The sequence below is a fragment of the Ranitomeya variabilis genome, chromosome 1 (assembly GCF_051348905.1).
Source record: "Ranitomeya variabilis isolate aRanVar5 chromosome 1, aRanVar5.hap1, whole genome shotgun sequence".
Lineage (NCBI taxonomy): Eukaryota > Metazoa > Chordata > Amphibia > Anura > Dendrobatidae > Ranitomeya > Ranitomeya variabilis.
The window spans coordinates 192,044,112-192,065,510 of record NC_135232.1 but is presented as its reverse complement, the minus strand read 5'-3'; the positions used below and the strand labels follow the sequence as shown (position 1 = coordinate 192,065,510).

At 50.1% G+C, this 21,399-nt stretch overlaps 1 protein-coding gene across 2 annotated transcripts in view; it reads right to left on the bottom strand.

The window, feature by feature from the left end:
- CTXN3 (cortexin 3) overlaps positions 1 to 20,857 on the bottom strand; it is a 138,185-nt gene extending 117,328 nt beyond the window's left edge. The window contains exon 1 of one of the 2 annotated variants that reach the window (XM_077280811.1): positions 20,746 to 20,857. The gene's annotated coding sequence lies outside the window, so the exon portion shown is untranslated. The remainder of the gene's footprint in view (positions 1 to 20,745) is intronic. The other variant, XM_077280812.1, reaches the window with a different exon arrangement.
- Positions 20,858 to 21,399: the final 542 nt, after the last annotated feature.

Sequence of the window (21,399 nt, the reverse complement as noted above, 5' to 3'; positions counted from 1 at the left end):
TTTCTTACACCCGCTTCAGACTATGCGGCGTCAGCTGATCCCTTATCGCATGCCACGGCCATGAAGCCGCACAGTCCGAAGAAGGCGGAAGGAGATGAGGGACAGGCGAAGAAATGCACCGTTCATGCCCATCAATCACACCCTCGCAGTCCAAATTAATAAGACACCGAGGGGCGTTGTGTGGGGCAAGGTGGCCGCAGAGGCGCAGGCAGCCAAACAATGATGCCAGAAGACGGGCAGCGCTACCAAGGAGCTTGTTGCGTGTCAATACAAAGGAAAATCACACCTGAGGGACGTTTTAATGGTCGCAGAGGACTCATTTTAGACGTGTTCAGTTCCCCATGGGCAAGGAGACAAAGTTTCTGAGCCACCTTGCACACATGCAGCATTACAGTCGTACAAGGTGGCTGTAAAACGTAGAAACACCTGGGGGAGGGGGGACAGGTTTACTTCAATTTCAGTTCTTGTGTCTGCGTGGCTTTTGCAGGACACGATGCCGGCTACACAGCAGGGGAACAGCTGGCGGTGCTGGACCCCACTGACACATTGGCTGGTGTTTTTCTCTGTGCAGCTAGCAGTACCGGGCCCCAACTGGTGGTGTTAGAGCCCGGGGTCAGCAGGAGGAGGAGCAGGAGGAGGAGCAAGGGGGAGGGGAGTGTAGGCCGAAGCCTGCAGTGGCGGCAGCTTTGGGTCTGTTGTGCCTGCGTGGCGGTCGCAGGACACGTTGCCGGCTACACAGCAGGGGAACAGCTGGCGGTGCTGAACCCCACTGACACATTGGCGAGGTGTTTGGCTCTGTGCAGCCAGCACTTCCGGACAGCAACTAGCGTTGTTGGAGCCCGGGCTCTGCCGGTGGAGCAGAGTGTAGGCCGAAGCCTAATTGAACCGATTTCAAAGGTAACCTTTAACCCCCCCTCAGGGGTTACAAACTAGAAGAGCCACAGCTTATGCAGCAGTAGTGCCGCACAAGTCAAAGGTTGCTCTTTTAATTTTGCTCCTTGCACACGCTGAAAGGAACACGTATAACATTTAGGCCCTTACACAGTCAAACTGATTTTGAGGCGTGAGTTCCCTTCGTAAAGAGACGCAGTACAGCTGGCAAAAATGCCACCTTGGTGCTTGGCGCGGCCTCCTGAGCATCGTTATTTGTTGCACAGGAGTCTGCGCTGTCGTGTTATCCCTTGGCCTTGCGCTGTTAGCGCTGCCCATCCTCTGACATCATGTAATGTCGGCCGGTGCGGTTTGCGATGACCATGAATCCCAGCCCCGCAGTGTCTTAACATTGTTAAAACACTGCGGGGCTGGGATTCATGGCCTGGTGCAGTACATATGTTCGCCTCTCGCTTGGTTTCTTACACCCGCTTCAGACTATGCGGCGTCAGCTGATCCCTTATCGCATGCCACGGCCATGAAGCCGCACAGTCCGAAGAAGGCGGAAGGAGATGAGGGACAGGCGAAGAAATGCACCGTTCATGCCCATCAATCACACCCTCGCAGTCCAAATTAATAAGACACCGAGGGGCCTTGTGTGGGGCAAGGCGGCCGCAGAGGCGCAGGCAGCCAAACAATGATGCCAGAAGACGGGCAGCGCTACCAAGGAGCTTGTTGCGTGTCAATACAAAGGAAAATCACACCTGAGGGACGTTTTAATGGTCGCAGAGGACTCATTTTAGACGTGTTCAGTTCCCCATGGGCAAGGAGACTAAGTTTCTGAGCCACCTTGCACACATGCAGCATTACTGTCGTACAAGGTGGCTGTAAAACGTAGAAACACCTGGGGGAGGGGGGACAGGTTTACTTCAATTTCAGTTCTTGTGTCTGCGTGGCTTTTGCAGGACACGATGCCGGCTACACAGCAGGGGAACAGCTGGCGGTGCTGAACCCCACTGACACATTGGCTGGTGTTTTTCTCTGTGCAGCTAGCAGTACCGGGCCCTAACTGGCGGTGTTGGAGCCCAGGGTCAGCAGGAGGAGGAGAGGGAGCAGAGTGTAGGCCGAAGCCTGCACTGGAGCAAGTTGAAAGGGAAACTTTAACACCCCCCCCCAGGCGTTTGTAGCTGAAAGAGCCATCGTGTACAGCACTAATGCTGGAAAAGGTAAACTTAGCTCTTTTAATTATGGTCCTTGCACATGCTGAACCTAACACTTATGAAAAGTGTCCCCTCCTACCGTGATACCGTCCGGTAGGTGGAACTTTCCTTTGTGATGTGACGCAGCACAGCCGTCATTCATACCCCCTTGGCGCCGTGCGCCGCCTCCTCAGCGTTGTTTGAATCATTCCCGGAGCCTGCGCTGTTAGGTTAGCCCTTGGCCATGCACAAATTTTGCGCTGCCCGTCTTCTGACATAATTTGGTGTCAGGCTGGCTGCGCCTGTGCGGCTGCGCTGGCCGAGATCCCGCCTCGTACTGTCTTCTGATTTCATCCCACTGGGGGCCTGAGATCCGTGGCCATGCGCAGTGCATATCCTCGCCTCTCACTCCCCTCCCTACGGCTTCTTCAGACTGTGCGGTGTCACGGCCGTGGCATGCTATTAGGGACCAGCTGACACCGCACAGTTTGAAGAAGCCGTAGGGAGATGAGTGAGAGGTGGAGGTTCAGATATGCACTGCGCATGTCCATGGATCTCAGGCCCCCAGTGGGATGAAATCAGAAGACAGTACGAGGCGGGATCTCGGCCAGCGCGGCCGCACAGGCGCAGCCAGCCTGACACCAAATGATGTCAGAAGACGGGCAGCGCAAAATGTGTGCATGGCCAAGGGCTAACCTAACAGCGCAGGCTCCGGGACTGATTCAAACAACGCTGAGGAGGCGGCGCACGGCGCCAAGGGGGTAAGAATGACGGCTGTGCTGCGTCACATCACAAAGGAAAGTTCCACCTACCGGACGGTATCACGGTAGGAGGGGACACTTTTCATAAGTGTTAGGTTCAGCATGTGCAAGGAGCACCACGAAAAGAGGCACTTTTTCCCTTTGCATCATTACTGCTGCACAAGGTGGCTCCTTCAGTAACAAACGCCTGGGGGGGGGGGGACAGGTTCCCTTAAATTTAACTTGTTGTGCCTGCGTGGCGGTCGCAGTACACGTTGCCGTATACACAGCAGGGGAACAGCTGGCGGTGCTGAACCCCACTAACACATTGGCGAGGTGTTTGGCTCTGTGCGTACAGCACTTCTGGACGGCAACTAGCGGTGTAGTGGCCCAGGGACAGGTGGAGGAGGAGGAGGTGGAGGAGGTAGGAGGAGGTAGGAGGGATTGCCACACACACAGCAGGGGAACAGCTGACGTTACTGAACCCCAATAACAGAGGAGGGACTGTTGACTGTGCGTACAGCACTACCAGGCAACAACTAGCGGTGTTGGAGCCCAGGGACAGGTGGAGGAGGAGGAGGTGGAGGAGGGATTGCCACACACACAGCAGGGGAACAGCTGACGTTACTGAACCCCAATAACAGAGGAGGGACTGTTGACTGTGCGTACAGCACTACCAGGCAACAACTAGCGGTGTTGGAGCCCAGGGACAGGTGGAGGAGGAGGAGGTGGAGGAGGGATTGCCACACACACAGCAGGGGAACAGCTGACGTTACTGAACCCCAATAACAGAGGAGGGACTGTTGACTGTGCGTACAGCACTACCAGGCAACAACTAGCGGTGTTGGAGCCCAGGGACAGGTGGAGGAGGAGGAGGTGGAGGAGGGATTGCCACACACACAGCAGGGGAACAGCTGACGTTACTGAACCCCAATAACAGAGGAGGGACTGTTGGGACTGTGCGTACAGCACTACCAGGCAACAACTAGCGGTGTTGGAGCCCAGGGACAGGTGGAGGAGGTGGAGGAGGGATTGCCACACACACAGCAGGGGAACAGCTGACGTTACTGAACCCCAATAACAGAGGAGGGACTGTTGACTGTGCGTACAGCACTACCAGGCAACAACTAGCGGTGTTGGAGCCCAGGGACAGGTGGAGGAGGAGGAGGTGGAGGAGGTAGGAGGGATTGCCACACACACAGCAGGGGAACAGCTGACGTTACTGAACCCCAATAACAGAGGAGGGACTGTTGACTGTGCGTACAGCACTACCAGGCAACAACTAGCGGTGTTGGAGCCCAGGGACAGGTGGAGGAGGAGGAGGTGGAGGAGGGATTGCCACACACACAGCAGGGGAACAGCTGACGTTACTGAACCCCAATAACAGAGGAGGGACTGTTGGGACTGTGCGTACAGCACTACCAGGCAACAACTAGCGGTGTTGGAGCCCAGGGACAGGTGGAGGAGGAGGAGGTGGAGGAGGGATTGCCACACACACAGCAGGGGAACAGCTGACGTTACTGAACCCCAATAACAGAGGAGGGACTGTTGACTGTGCGTACAGCACTACCAGGCAACAACTAGCGGTGTTGGAGCCCAGGGACAGGTGGAGGAGGAGGAGGTGGAGGAGGGATTGCCACACACACAGCAGGGGAACAGCTGACGTTACTGAACCCCAATAACAGAGGAGGGACTGTTGACTGTGCGTACAGCACTACCAGGCAACAACTAGCGGTGTTGGAGCCCAGGGACAGGTGGAGGAGGAGGAGGTGGAGGAGGTAGGAGGGATTGCCACACACACAGCAGGGTAACAGCTGACGTTACTGAACCCCAATAACAGAGGAGGGACTGTTGACTGTGCGTACAGCACTACCAGGCAACAACTAGCGGTGTTGGAGCCCAGGGACAGGTGGAGGAGGAGGAGGTGGAGGAGGTAGGAGGGATTGCCACACACACAGCAGGGGAACAGCTGACGTTACTGAACCCCAATAACAGAGGAGGGACTGTTGACTGTGCGTACAGCACTACCAGGCAACAACTAGCGGTGTTGGAGCCCAGGGACAGGTGGAGGAGGAGGAGGTGGAGGAGGGATTGCCACACACACAGCAGGGGAACAGCTGACGTTACTGAACCCCAATAACAGAGGAGGGACTGTTGGGACTGTGCGTACAGCACTACCAGGCAACAACTAGCGGTGTTGGAGCCCAGGGACAGGTGGAGGAGGAGGAGGTGGAGGAGGGATTGCCACACACACAGCAGGGGAACAGCTGACGTTACTGAACCCCAATAACAGAGGAGGGACTGTTGACTGTGCGTACAGCACTACCAGGCAACAACTAGCGGTGTTGGAGCCCAGGGACAGGTGGAGGAGGAGGAGGTGGAGGAGGGATTGCCACACACACAGCAGGGGAACAGCTGACGTTACTGAACCCCAATAACAGAGGAGGGACTGTTGACTGTGCGTACAGCACTACCAGGCAACAACTAGCGGTGTTGGAGCCCAGGGACAGGTGGAGGAGGAGGAGGTGGAGGAGGTAGGAGGGATTGCCACACACACAGCAGGGGAACAGCTGACGTTACTGAACCCCAATAACAGAGGAGGGACTGTTGACTGTGCGTACAGCACTACCAGGCAACAACTAGCGGTGTTGGAGCCCAGGGACAGGTGGAGGAGGAGGAGGTGGAGGAGGTAGGAGGGATTGCCACACACACAGCAGGGGAACAGCTGACGTTACTGAACCCCAATAACAGAGGAGGGACTGTTGACTGTGCGTACAGCACTACCAGGCAACAACTAGCGGTGTTGGAGCCCAGGGACAGGTGGAGGAGGAGGAGGTGGAGGAGGGATTGCCACACACACAGCAGGGGAACAGCTGACGTTACTGAACCCCAATAACAGAGGAGGGACTGTTGGGACTGTGCGTACAGCACTACCAGGCAACAACTAGCGGTGTTGGAGCCCAGGGACAGGTGGAGGAGGAGGAGGTGGAGGAGGGATTGCCACACACACAGCAGGGGAACAGCTGACGTTACTGAACCCCAATAACAGAGGAGGGACTGTTGACTGTGCGTACAGCACTACCAGGCAACAACTAGCGGTGTTGGAGCCCAGGGACAGGTGGAGGAGGAGGAGGTGGAGGAGGGATTGCCACACACACAGCAGGGGAACAGCTGACGTTACTGAACCCCAATAACAGAGGAGGGACTGTTGACTGTGCGTACAGCACTACCAGGCAACAACTAGCGGTGTTGGAGCCCAGGGACAGGTGGAGGAGGAGGAGGTGGAGGAGGTAGGAGGGATTGCCACACACACAGCAGGGGAACAGCTGACGTTACTGAACCCCAATAACAGAGGAGGGACTGTTGACTGTGCGTACAGCACTACCAGGCAACAACTAGCGGTGTTGGAGCCCAGGGACAGGTGGAGGAGGAGGAGGTGGAGGAGGTAGGAGGGATTGCCACACACACAGCAGGGGAACAGCTGACGTTACTGAACCCCAATAACAGAGGAGGGACTGTTGACTGTGCGTACAGCACTACCAGGCAACAACTAGCGGTGTTGGAGCCCAGGGACAGGTGGAGGAGGAGGAGGTGGAGGAGGGATTGCCACACACACAGCAGGGGAACAGCTGACGTTACTGAACCCCAATAACAGAGGAGGGACTGTTGGGACTGTGCGTACAGCACTACCAGGCAACAACTAGCGGTGTTGGAGCCCAGGGACAGGTGGAGGAGGAGGAGGTGGAGGAGGGATTGCCACACACACAGCAGGGGAACAGCTGACGTTACTGAACCCCAATAACAGAGGAGGGACTGTTGACTGTGCGTACAGCACTACCAGGCAACAACTAGCGGTGTTGGAGCCCAGGGACAGGTGGAGGAGGAATAGGTGGAGGAGGGATTGCCACACACACAGCAGGGGAACAGCTGACGTTACTGAACCCCAATAACAGAGGAGGGACTGTTGACTGTGCGTACAGCACTACCAGGCAACAACTAGCGGTGTTGGAGCCCAGGGACAGGTGGAGGAGGAGGAGGTGGAGGAGGGATTGCCACACACACAGCAGGGGAACAGCTGACGTTACTGAACCCCAATAACAGAGGAGGGACTGTTGGGACTGTGCGTACAGCACTACCAGGCAACAACTAGCGGTGTTGGAGCCCAGGGACAGGTGGAGGAGGAGGAGGTGGAGGAGGGATTGCCACACACACAGCAGGGGAACAGCTGAAGTTACTGAACCCCAATAACAGAGGAGGGACTGTTGACTGTGCGTACAGCACTACCAGGCAACAACTAGCGGTGTTGGAGCCCAGGGACAGGTGGAGGAGGAGGAGGTGGAGGAGGGATTGCCACACACACAGCAGGGGAACAGCTGACGTTACTGAACCCCAATAACAGAGGAGGGACTGTTGGGACTGTGCGTACAGCACTACCAGGCAACAACTAGCGGTGTTGGAGCCCAGGGACAGGTGGAGGAGGAGGAGGTGGAGGAGGGATTGCCACACACACAGCAGGGGAACAGCTGACGTTACTGAACCCCAATAACAGAGGAGGGACTGTTGGGACTGTGCGTACAGCACTACCAGGCAACAACTAGCGGTGTTGGAGCCCAGGGACAGGTGGAGGAGGAGGAGGTGAAGGAGGGATTGCCACACACACAGCAGGGGAACAGCTGACGTTACTGAACCCCAATAACAGAGGAGGGACTGTTGACTGTGCGTACAGCACTACCAGGCAACAACTAGCGGTGTTGGAGCCCAGGGACAGGTGGAGGAGGAGGAGGTAGGAGGGATTGCCACACACACAGCAGGGGAACAGCTGACGTTACTGAACCCCAATAACAGAGGAGGGACTGTTGACTGTGCGTACAGCACTACCAGGCAACAACTAGCGGTGTTGGAGCCCAGGGACAGGTGGAGGAGGAGGAGGTGGAGGAGGGATTGCCACACACACAGCAGGGGAACAGCTGACGTTACTGAACCCCAATAACAGAGGAGGGACTGTTGACTGTGCGTACAGCACTACCAGGCAACAACTAGCGGTGTTGGAGCCCAGGGACAGGTGGAGGAGGAGGAGGTGGAGGAGGGATTGCCACACACACAGCAGGGGAACAGCTGACGTTACTGAACCCCAATAACAGAGGAGGGACTGTTGGGACTGTGCGTACAGCACTACCAGGCAACAACTAGCGGTGTTGGAGCCCAGTGACAGGTGGAGGAGGAGGAGGTGGAGGAGGGATTGCCACACACACAGCAGGGGAACAGCTGACGTTACTGAACCCCAATAACAGAGGAGGGACTGTTGACTGTGCGTACAGCACTACCAGGCAACAACTAGCGGTGTTGGAGCCCAGGGACAGGTGGAGGAGGAGGAGGTGGAGGAGGGATTGCCACACACACAGCAGGGGAACAGCTGACGTTACTGAACCCCAATAACAGAGGAGGGACTGTTGGGACTGTGCGTACAGCACTACCAGGCAACAACTAGCGGTGTTGGAGCCCAGGGACAGGTGGAGGAGGAGGAGGTGGAGGAGGTAGGAGGGATTGCCACACACACAGCAGGGGAACAGCTGACGTTACTGAACCCCAATAACAGAGGAGGGACTGTTGACTGTGCGTACAGCACTACCAGGCAACAACTAGCGGTGTTGGAGCCCAGGGACAGGTGGAGGAGGAGGAGGTGGAGGAGGGATTGCCACACACACAGCAGGGGAACAGCTGACGTTACTGAACCCCAATAACAGAGGAGGGACTGTTGACTGTGCGTACAGCACTACCAGGCAACAACTAGCGGTGTTGGAGCCCAGGGACAGGTGGAAAAGCAGAGGAACACAAAATAGGCCGAAGCCTGAGAAAGTCGAAAGGGAACCTTTAACCCCCCCCCCCCAAGGCGTTTGTAGCTGAAAGAGCCAGCTTGTGCAGCACAAAAGATGCAAAAGGAAAAGGTGGCTCTTTTCATCATGCTCCTTGCAAACACAGAACTAAACACTTATAAAATGTGTCCCCTGAAACCGTGAAACCGTCCCGGAGGTGGGACTTTCCTTCGTAATATGATGCAGCACAGCCGTCATTCCTCCCCCCGGGCGCCGCGCCCCGGCTCCTCAGCGTAGTTTGATTCCGTCCCGGAGCCTGCGCTGTTATGTTATCCCTTGGCCAGGCACACTTAGCGCTGCCCATCTTCTGACATCATTTGGTGTCAGGCTGGCTGCGCCTGTGCGGCCGCGCTGGCCGAGAGCCCGCCTCGCAGTGTCTTCTGATTTTATCCCACTGGGGGCCTGGGATCCATGGCCATGTGCAGTGCATATCCTCGCCTCTCACTCCCCTCCCTACGGCTTCTTAAGACTGTGCGGTGTCACGGCCGTGGCATGCTATTAGGGACCAGCTGACACCGAACAGTCTGAAGAAGCCGTAGGGAGATGAGTGAGAGGTGGAGGTTCAGATATGCACTGCGCATGTCCATGGATCCCAGGCCCCCAGTGGGATTAAATCAGAAGACACTGCGAGGCGGGCCCTCGGCCAGCGCGGCCGCACAGGCGCAGCCATCCTGACACCAAATGATGCCAGAAGACGGGCAGCGCTAAGTGTGCCTGGCCACGGGATAACATAACAGCGCAGGCTCCGGGACGGAATCAAACAACGCTGAGGAGCCGGGGCGCAGCGCCGGGGGGGGAGGAATGACGGCTGTGCTGCGTCATATTACGAAGGAAAGTCCCACCTCCGGGACGGTTTTACGGTATCAGTGGACACATTTTATAAGTGTTAAGTTCTGCGTGTGCAAGGAGCTAAACCAAAATAGCTACCTTTTCCTTGTGCAGCATTACTGCTGCACAAGGAGGCTCTTTCAGTAACAAACGCCTTGGGGGGGGGGACAGATTCCCTTACATTTCAGTTGTTGTGTCAGCGTGGCGGTCGCATGACACATTGCCAGCTACACAGCTGGGGATCAGCTGACGTTACTGAAACCCAAGAACACTGGGTCGTATGTTTTGACTGTGCAGACGGCACTTCTGAGCCTCAACTGGCGGTGTTGGAGCCCAGGAATTTAAGTTCAGGTGGTAGAAAGATGAACACAACAGGAGACCTGGATAACGTATACAGTGACCTAATTATTTAATCAGGAGGAGGAGTGGCAAATTCCTGCGAGATCCAGGCCTTGTTCATTTTCAGGAAAGTAAGCCGGTCAACGTTATCGGAGGATAGTCGCATGCGACGGTCAGTTAGTACACCACCTGCAGCACTAAAGACTCGTTCCGATAATACACTGGCCGCAGGGCAAGACAGCACCTCCAATGCATACTGGCTTAGCTCTGGCCATGTATCCAGCTTTGAGACCCAAAACTTGAAAGGGGAAGAGCCGTCTGGGAGTACAGCAAGAGGGCAAGACATGTAGTCTGTCACCATCTGACGGAACCGTTGCCTCCTGCTGACTGGAGCCGTCTGTGATGGTGTAGACTTTTGTGGGGGGCACAGAAAACTGTGCCACAGTTGGGCCATACTGGTCTTGCCTTGGGCAGAGGCACTGCTTCTGCTCCCTCTTTGTGCAGAGCCTCCACCACTGCCTGGACGCACTGAGCTGCTTTGGAATGCACTAGCAGCACTTCTCTCAGTTGGAATGGAGAAGATGATGGAATTGACCAGAGTGTCTTGGTACTCCCGCATTTTTCGCTCCCGGTTCAACGGTGTGATGAGGCTTTCTACGTTGTCCCGGTAGCGAGGATCGAGGAGGGTGAACACCCAATAATCAGACATGTTGAGAATGTGGGCGATGCGGCGGTCGTTTCTCAGGCACTGCAGCATGTAATCCACCATGTGCTGCAGACTGCCAACTGCCCAAGAAACGCTGTCCCCTGCTGGAGGCGTGATCTCTGCCCGCTCGTCATCACCCCACCCTCGCTGTACACACTGAGTACTGGACAATTGTGTAACTCCCTCCTCTGGACGGATGTCTTCCTCCTCCATTGACTCCTCCTCATCCTCCTCACAAACTGTCCCCTGCCTACGCGTTTGTGAGGAACCACGTGGCGCTGACTGTCCAGAAGATGATGGAAATGGTGAATCCTCATCCTCCACCTCTTCCACAACATCATCCCTTAGCGCTTGCAGTGATTTTTCAAGCAGGCAGATAAGGGGGACAGTCATGCTGACTAGTGCATCATCTGCACTCGCCATCCGCGTGGAATAATCAAAGGGACGCAAAACCTGGCAGACGTCATTCATAGTGGCCCACTCTGTGGTTGTGAAGTCTGTACAGCGCTGAGTGCGACTTCTTTGCGCCTGAAGCAGCTGGTACTCCATTACAGCTTGCTGCTGCTCACACAACCGCTCCAACATATGTAACGTGGAATTCCACCTGGTAGGTAGGTCACATATGATGCGATGTTCTGGCAGGCGGTGTCGGCGCTGCAGAGCCGCAATGCGCGCTTTTGCCGTGCTGGAACGCCGCAAGTGAGCACACTCTAGGCGGACCTTGTGCAGCAGTGTATCAAGATCCAGATAGTCCCTCAAAAAGCTCTGCACGACCAAATTGAGCACATGTGCCAGACATGGGATGTGAGTGAGGTTGCTGAGGCCCAGAGCTGCCACCAGATTTCGGCCATTATCACACACTACCATGCCTGGCTGGAGATTCGCTGGCACAAACCACACATCGCTCTCCTGCTTGATGGCATTCCAGAGCTCCTGCGCTGTGTGGCTACGATTCCCCAAAAAAATTAATTTCAAGACGGCCTGTTGACGTTTGGCCACGGCTGTGCTCATGTCGGTCGTAACAGGTACACGTTCATCACGGGTCCATGTGGAGGTGGACTGTGACGGCTCCTGCAGCGATGATTCTGAGGAACTGGTGTAAGAGGAGGAGTCAATGCGTACAGAATGGATTCCTGCAATCCTTGGAGTGGGCAGGACACGTCCTGCGCCACTCGCACGGTCTGTACCCGGCTCAACGACATTAACCCAATGGGCAGTGAGGGAAAGGTATCGCCCCTGTCCATGTTGACTGGTCCACGCATCGGTGGTGAGGTGGACCTTGCTACTGACGGCGTTCAGTAGCGCGTGTTTTATGTGTCCCTCCACATGCTTGTGCAGGGCAGGGACGGCTTGCCTGCTGAAGTAAAAGCGGCTGGGCACATTGTACTGTAGGACTGCCAATGACATCAAGTCACGGAAGCTGTCAGTCTCCACCAGCCTGAATGACAGCATTTCCAGTGACAGAAGTTTGGCAATGCCTGCAGTCAGAGCCTGTGCTCGTGGGTGGTTTGACGAGAAAGGCCGCCTTTTCTCCCATGCCTGTACTACCGATGGCTGTAGACTGGGCTGGGAGTGTGTGGATGACTGGGAAAGTGGTGCTGCGGGTGGAATTACAGCGGGTCTCTGGACAACAGGGCCAGAGGTTCTTCCACGGCGATCCTGGGAGGAAGCCGAACCAGCTGCGTGTGAGCTGGAGGAAGAGGCAACACGAGCTGAAGAGGTGGTAGCTGCCGCTGTTGGTTGGCCTAGCTCTTCAGTGTGTTTTTCTAACAACGCCGGGTGCCTGGTGCGCACATGTTTCCACATGTTGGAGGTATTGAGGCTGCTGACATTTTTCCCTCTTTTGACTTTTTGATGACACACCTTGCATCTGACATAGCAAATGTCATCTGCAACTGTGTCAAAAAAGGACCAGGCACTGCAAGTCTTGGGAGCGCCCTTTTTGGCTTTTGGAAGAGACATGCTCCTAACGGGTGCCAAAGCGGAGGCTGCAGGATCCGCAGTCTTCCCCCTCCCCCTCCCTCTCCCTCTTTGGGCCGTACGGGGAATCTCTTCCTCAGAGCTGCTCCCACCACCTTCCTGTCCCTCACGCCAAGATGGGTCAAGGACCTCATCATCTACACTACCCTCTGCCCTCAACTGCTCCTCCTGGGTAGTCTCAGCAGCAGAGCACGCACCAGTAAGTGGCACCTGAGTGTCATCATCAGCTGATGCGGCCTGCGATGTGGTGACCGGAGCCACTGGCCCACCCGCCTCTTCAGAGGAAGAGAGAAAAAGCTGTTGGGCATCACTGCACCCTGCCTCTTCTTCCATTTCTCCAATGCTGCTTGGCTGGCCCCCTGTTTCCAAGCCAAGAGATTCAGAGAACAGAAGTAGAGACGGCTCCTGTCCTGGGCTCTCTGTCTGCCTGGGCAATTTGGCAGGTGGTGAAGAGACAGATGGCTGCTCTCCAGTGCTCTGTGTCTGAGAGGATGTGGCACTAATTGAAGTTGATGCATTAGCTGCCATCCATCCGACAACGGCTTCAATTTGGTCTTCACGCAGCAGCGGTGTACGGCGCTCTGACACAAAGCTGCGCATGAACGACTGTTGCCTGGTGAAAGTGGGTGCTGATGAGTCACCGGTGCCCGCAGCAGGCACAGAATCCCCACGTCCCCTCCCTGCTCCGCGCCCACGCCCACGTGCCTTACTCACTGCCTTCTTCATCTTGGTTGACTGATAAAGATAAGCAGAAAAGTACTAACGGCTTTGTGTGCTTATTCCTGAGCAACTCCTCCTAACAGGTATAAGAAACACTAATTTTCTAAAGTGTGGACTAGACTTTAATATGAGCTAATGTGGCCTACACAAATGTAAAGTGGTGTAACTGGTGTGTTTGGTGAACTTTATTATTTATTTATTTTTTGGGGGCTGAACTGACAACGGATAGAGCTGCAGTCACACGGAGACCGTGCAGACAGACGTAAACGGCGCTGCAAGGCCCAAAAACCCTCCTCTACGTTATCCTATGTAGTGTTTTTCCACAAGTTAGCTGGAGACGGGTGGAAAGACACTAATAGGATTTTTTGGAAAAAATGTGCAGCAGCCTGCACTACTTAAAACAAAATGAAAATTGATTTGGCGGTATGACGCAGTGAAGAACCCTGAGCTGGAGACAACCAGGCTATGGCTGCTCACAGACTACAGGGCGAGCTGCAGTCACACGGAGACCGTGCAGACAGCCGTAAACGGCGCTGCAAGGCCCAAAAACCCTCCTCTACGTTATCCTATGTAGTGTTTTTCCACAAATTAGCTGGAGACGGGTGGAAAGACACTAATAGGAATTTTTTGAAAAAATGTGCAGCAGCCTGCACTACTTAAAACAAAATGAAAATTGATTTGGCGGTATGACGCAGTGAACAACCCTGAGCTGGAGACAACCAGGCTATGGCTGCTCACAGACTACAGGGCGAGCTGCAGTCACACGGAGACCGTGCAGACAGCCGTAAACGGCGCTGCAAGGCCCAAAAACCCACCTCTACGTTATCCTATGTAGTGTTTTTCCACAAATTAGCTGGAGACGGGTGGAAAGACACTAATAGGATTTTTTTGAATAAATTAGCAGCAAACTACACTACTTGAAAAAAAAAAAAAAAAGAACAGTATGAGGCAATGAACCACCCTCCCTGAACTGAATACAACCAGCTATGGATGGCCTATGTGGCTGCACTCAGACTAGAGAGAGGGCTGCACTCACACACACACATACACAGACCTTGCAGATCGCTGTGAAAACAGCGCTACAAGGCAAAAGCAAGGTGAATAGTAGGTGAACACAGCGGTTGCTAAATTAGCCTTTGGAAAGCACAAAGAAGCAAATCGCTATCTCTAAACTGTCCCTCAGTCAGCAAACAGCGTCCTGTCACTAACTGAATTCACAGCAGAGTGATCGCAAAATGGCGCCAGCGACTTCTAAACTGCATCATGACATCATTTCAGCAGCCAATCACAGCCTTGCCAGTAGTTTCATGCCCTCCATGCTAAACAGGATGTGCCCACACTTGGAATCATTCTCATTGGCTGAATTTCTGCATTTTGAATCTTGGAACTTCCGATTCCGGTATCCGATACGCGGCAAGTATCGGAATCCCGGTATCGGAATTCCGATACCGCAAGTATCGGCCGATACCCGATACTTGCGGTATCGGAATGCTCAACACTAGTCACAATGCGTCACTAATGCAAGTCTATGGAGAAAAAAAGCATCCTGCGGGCAACTTTGCAGGATGCGTTTTTTCTCCAAAACGACGCATTGCAACGTCCGTCAAACGACGCTAGTGTGAAAGTAGCCTTAATGACCAGGACAAATTTTGCAATTCTGACCAGTGTCACTTTATGAGGTAATATCTCTGGAATGCTTTAACAGTTCACAGTGATTTCTGCCCTTTACATCTGCATTATTTTTCAAACTTCATTTCATTTTATTAGGATGTTAGAGGGGTTAAAAGTTTAGCAATATCTCATTTTTATAACAAATTTGCAAAATCTTTCTTTAGTGACCGATTCAGATTTCAATGGACAATGAGGGGCCCATATATTGGAAACTCCCCAAAAGTGATAGAATTGTAAAAGCCACCCCTCATATATTTCAAAACTATTGTCAGAAAAAAAATGTAAACCTATATAGAAATTATTGAAAAATGGAATGAAAAATAAAATACCTCTAAAATGTTGTTTAGCCATAATTTTTTCACTTTTCCAAGAAGTGACATGAAAAAGTGGACCCCACAGTTTATTACCCACATTCTTATGAGTGCAGCAGAACCACACATGTAGTCAAAAAGTTCTGTTTGCACAAACGGCACAGCTTGGAAAGGATGGAGCACCAATTGAATTTTGGGACACACATTTAGCTTAAATAAATTGTGCGCAGCATGATGCATTTGCGGGGTCGCTAAGGTCATAAAGCAGCAACAAAAAACACAAGTGACCCCATTTTGAAAACTACACCCCTTAACGATTTTATCTAGGGGTATAGTGAGCATTTTGAACTCACAGGTACTGCATATAATTTGATAACATTAGGTTGTCCTACTGAATATGTCAACACATCATCATCATTTTTGGAACTGGGGACATCATTTCTCTCTCCTCTGACACGTTATACCGTGTCAGTGGAGAGGGAAATTATTGTTAAACCAGATCACACTTTTTTTATGCGATTGGGACAGGAAAAATCATCCCTGTTCGTGTTCTCCAGGGTCTCAGCTACCCCCGGTAGCTGAAACCCTGAAGATTTTCTGACACTAGGAGGTGCTTTACACTTATCTTAAAATGATGAAGGAAGAAGGCCCCTTAGCGGATTCCGTTTTAATGTGTATAAGTGGCCGCTAAAGGGTTAAAGACTTGTGCAGACAACCAGATTATCTGTCCAAGTGTGATCCAACAAAAAACGTTGAATAGTACTAGGACCAATGTTATTCTGTAGGGTTGTACACATGTCTGATTTTTTTCCTTGGACAAGGAAAAAATATCAGCATGCTCGATTTGCATCCAGTACTCGGATCGCAGTTGGCCATGCAAGTCAATGAGTGTGTTGAAAAAAATCAGACTGCACTCGGATGACAATTGAGAGCAGTCCAATTTTTGCAGACTGATAGAATGGAGAAGATGGAGACATTTTTTTTTTCAATCTTCTCCTCATGCAAGAAAATCGTATCACACTGTGACCAAAGTTTGATCAGCGTTTGATTGGAGTGTGATTAGAATAATAGATCCAATTCTCTTGAATGAGAGAATATACGCTGGGGTGACCTAAGCCTTACAGTCAGCAATTATCCAATACTTGGGTTCTTAATTTTTCCGATGTTGTTCTGGGAATCTGTCAGCAGAACTCAGGAGCAATCTACACAATTTTCTTTGGTCATTTGCTCGCCCTTTTGACACTTCGACACCCATTCATCAAATAGTTTTTGCCAAAATTATGGCAAAAACTGATGGAAATAATAATAATTCATATCTTAAAAAGGGACCATTACCTGTGCCAAAGGTTAGCTATGATGCCTAAATAAAGTTTTTCCAAATATTAATTAAAGGTAGTTATTTTGTTCTGATAAATATTGTGCCTCAGTGAAATGCATTATCCACTGTTCGTCATGGAGCAGCATTATTCATAATGGGATCACTGGGCTTTAATGGAGCCGACCTATACGAGATCTTTCTCCACTTAATCCAGATTTCCATTACTTAAAGGATGTCATCTTGCATTCTGCACATACGGTGCATTAAGCCTGCATCTAATAGGCATCAGTTGTACAATTTAAATCCCTTAAAGGTTTTCTACACCTTTGTTCCTGGAGCTTCTGTATCATGAAGAACACATCTCTGGCTTTCTCTCTGCCAATGCACTTTGTGGGTAACGGCTGTACTTTCATTAAAATCCCCGGACTTCTCAGTGAACCGTCACAATATAACTATGGATGCTAGATCTCAATGCTGTAAATAATTGAACACTTATTCAATTATAAAAGTGTACTTGAGAAATGATACTTTTAATGCTGCAGCTTGTGGTAGAAGTATGTCAGGCACTTGAATTTAATTTTGTTTTGTTACATCGCTTATAGAACACAGCTGGGTTTCAGTGGAGCAAGCAGTTTTCATTCCTGGATTTTAGCTGCCTGATAGATCTCATTTTTATTATTCTCATGTTCTCTATTGAAAAAATCGAGCCATCATATTCATGAAAATAAATAATGGAGATTGTTGGAAAAATTAGATTTATTTAGCATTTTCCATTTTTAGATTAATGGTATAAGAGGTTGTCCATCTTATACAGAAATAATTCTACCTCTAATCTAATGCTTGATGTTTAGGAATTTCCTTCTGCTATATACTGTATATACATAGAGAACTGTATAATAAATCAGCTTGCCTTTTTATGTGCATTAATCGATTCAGCACTTTTTGCTGCATATCTGGTTATGCATTTCTAAAGATCATTGCATTTAGCAGTTGTACTTTTTGCAAAGATTAATCAGTACAGAAGTAGAGACATGGCTCATGCATTTAATGGAAAAGTTCTTATTTACCGTATACCTTGTACAGTATGTACTTGTTTTATCTGATACGCCATTTCTGAGTTTTCTACCATGTTTATTGCTTCTTCCCCTTTAGTATATTTCCTCTAATTCAGACTACTTTTCCCATGACATCTTTGCAGAAGCATAGCTAGGGGGTTCAGCTCAGGGGGAGCAAAACATCTGAGTGGGCCACTAAATAGTAACCTTAAGGCCGGGGTCACACTGGCGTAGAACACGGACGAGTGCTATGCAAGAAAACATAGCACTGGGACCAATAGTCATCTATGGGGCAGCTCACATCTGCGATTATTTTCTCCAGCCCGAATCGGCATGCGAGAACGCGATTGGCACCGAGACTCGACCGAGTCTCGGCTCACTCGCACCCATAGAAGGCTATGAGTGTGAGTGATACAGCGCACATCACTCAGATATCATCCGAGTGCAGTGCAATATACGCCGATGCCAGCAGTGGAGGAGATGGAGATTACTTTCTCCACCTCCTCCGCAGCTGTGCTCCGATTCTCTATGCGAGAGGCTCGGACCACAGTAGCATGACACTCAGCTCCCGCTTGCAGAGCAGTAGCCAACTGTCATTGGCATATCGCATCCAATGCTCTTGCAACAGATGCAATAAGCTAGTGTGACCCTGGCCTAATTCCAACTATGGTGGCGCATCCTAATCGTGGTTATAAAGGAACCTTAGCAGGTGATTGAAAATAAATCATATACTTACCTAATTCAGAATCCTGATGAGGGAATTGTGGACCAACGTGATAATATGATAGCACTGACTCATGCATAGTACATCAGAGGCCCAGCGTAGCGCGATGATATCCTGTGTGTGCCAATGCCTCAGTCAGTAAATCACCCTGCCATTCTATAGAACGCAGGCTTAAAACTACCTGCGGTCAACAGGAAGGGTTAGCAGTAGTGAATGGAGATCATATCTCTGCTCTGTGCATGCCAATACAGTTATGGGTACTGGTAACTTTGGTAGGACCTCAGAGAGATAGTTGTCTACTGACACAAAATGCTGAGTACTCTTCAGCTTGTCTCCTGCCTCCTGCTTGTGATTGGTTTCTTTCTGTCAGAGCGTATAAATAATTTGCAATTCAAATTGTGAAATAGCCAAAAAATTGGGTGATGCCTTTTTACACATTTCAGATAAAGGTATCAGTAAAAAAGAGACTGACTTGACCTTAGGTGCTACTGTGCAGGCTCTCCAATAATATCTTCAAGGTCATGATATAGCTAATCAGGAGGGGCTATCATAGTCATTATAAAAGGCAAGGCAGGAATGGAGCAGTAATGTTAGGGTGATTGGTGATAGTGAGTACATCAGAGCTCACAACTCAGCAATAGAGAATGTATGAGAAAGCCCAAAGACATAGGACAATTGCACCATACAGTACTTTGTTAGCCACCTGCAGGAGTGAAGATGAGAGTAGTCTGCGAAAAATACACAGCTATAATTAGTAGGGTGAGAGAGATAGGAGAAGAGCGAGCAGTAGCACCAATTACACATTTTTTTCTTTAATCTAAATGTACAAGAAAGGACAAGCAATACTGCAAAGTAATAAAAAACTGAAATAAGTGTCAGACGGCATGCTTGTCAAAAGTAGTAGCATATGTATGGAGCAGGGTCACAAGGTGATCCCGACCCATGCCGACAGATAATGGCTTTAACACTTAGCCAGGATCTGCCTCTAGCAGCCCATCTGTGTGCTAAATTGTTATATGCCGCTGTCATTAACAGAGTGCTGGCATGGGGGCACATTCTTCTATGCATCCATCGGCGCCCCTGTGGTGCTATTGTGGGGCGCCAATGGGTTGCTATGAAAAGTGTCTATCGATGACCTCTGTGACTGTCATGGCAGATCTCCATTGAAACTCAGACTATGGCTGGGCTTCAAAAGAGACCATGATTATTGCTATATGCAGCATTACTGTAATATAGTATTGCTGTATACAGTTATGCTCAAAAATTTACATACAGCAACATTTTTGTTTTCTTGGCCTTTTTTCAGAGAATATGAATGATAACACCAAAACTTTTTCTCCACTCATGGTTAGCGGTTGAGTGAAGCCATTTATTGTCAAATTACTGTGTTTTCTCTTTTTAAATCATAATGACAAGCCAAAACATCCAACTGACCCTGATCAAAAGTTTACATACCCTGGTGATTTTGGCCTGATAACATGCACAGGAGTTGACACAAATGGGTTTGAAAGACTAGTAAAGGTAACATCCTCACCTGTGACCTGTTTGCACAAGCGATTAGGCGTCTCCGCAAGATAAACTGACATGCTGCTGTCTATAAAGATGCGCCGCATGTCCGGATAAGCAGGGCCGCCGGATGCGTCCCTGCGCACATAGTGGATATGGGATTTCATAAAATCCCCTCCACTATGCTGTAACATCTGGACGTTGCGGATTGGACGCAGCTACCAGTCCACAGCAAATCCTGATGTAATCCGGCATGTGGAAACATACCCTTAGACTTGTAAAAAAAAGCTTGACTTTTCAGAGACAGTTAAATCTTTTTTTTTCATGAGGAAAACAAGCTGCCTAATAATTCTGCACACCTTAATAAAGGGTGTTATATCCTTAGACCACATCCTCCCTCATTACACAAAATACACATCACCTGATCTGCTTCATAAAATAAGTATTCAAGTTTATAAAGCTTTTAGTTGGAAAATATGTATAAAAATGGTGATATGAAAACGCTTACTTGCCTAATAATTCTGCACACAGTGTATACCAAGCAGTATACATTTTTTTTAAGTATACATTAGCAGACGCATACAGCTGTACATTTCTGCCATATACTTGGCTATACATTCAGACAGCTGTTAAAAAAGTCCCATCGATTGTAAGAACACAACGGAATATACTGGCCTCTTCTTTAGAGGACCTCCCTTCTTAAAAAACATTTTGAGTGGTGGTCTCTCACATTATATTCATCATATACTGTCCTGTAATGCAAAATACTGCTTAAAGTTAGATGGACAATACAGAAACTTTATCCCAAAGCTACAAATCTTTACTACCCTTATTAATTATGACAAGAATGATAAAATTATCTACATATTCTACATGATCTGAAGATTATCCTTCTATAGTCTTACCTTCCAGCAGAGGAAACAGCTTGTCTTCATGTGTATCTTCAGCAAGTTGTTCATTAAGTCAGTGGCAGTGTGACTGGATATGCTGGTAGGAATAGAAGGAGCAGGGGGGGCTTAGTGCATTTTACCCTCTATATTTTTGTGCCTTTCATTTATTGAAGCCTTGTGCCAACTGGAGACCACATTGCACTTAAGCCCTTCATGTCAAAGCAGCTGTCCTCACTGAAAACTCTGTTGTGGAAGTGCGACTTCGAACCGCAAGGGGTCAGAGTCGTATAGTAATGTCTTTTACATCTGTATTATTTTCTACCAAAATTATAGTTAGCGAGGAATATTCGGTGAACAGAAGGAAAACTGACTAAAGTGCTATTTTATATTAATTGCAATTTACCATCAATACAATTACAGGAAAATGTAAGAAGACAGGTATAGATTTTATGACATGTACTGTTTTTAATATTAATAATGTACACACTGCACTATATAGATTAGGTGAAGTTTAGAAATATTGTGCATAACACAGTACATTCTGTAATAAATACAATATAAAGATGGGAGAATCAATTCAATAATAAATCAAATTTGTCTAAAATTTTATGAAATTTTAATCTACCGCTGAATTCAAACCATTTGAGATTTAATTGGCACGAAGCATCA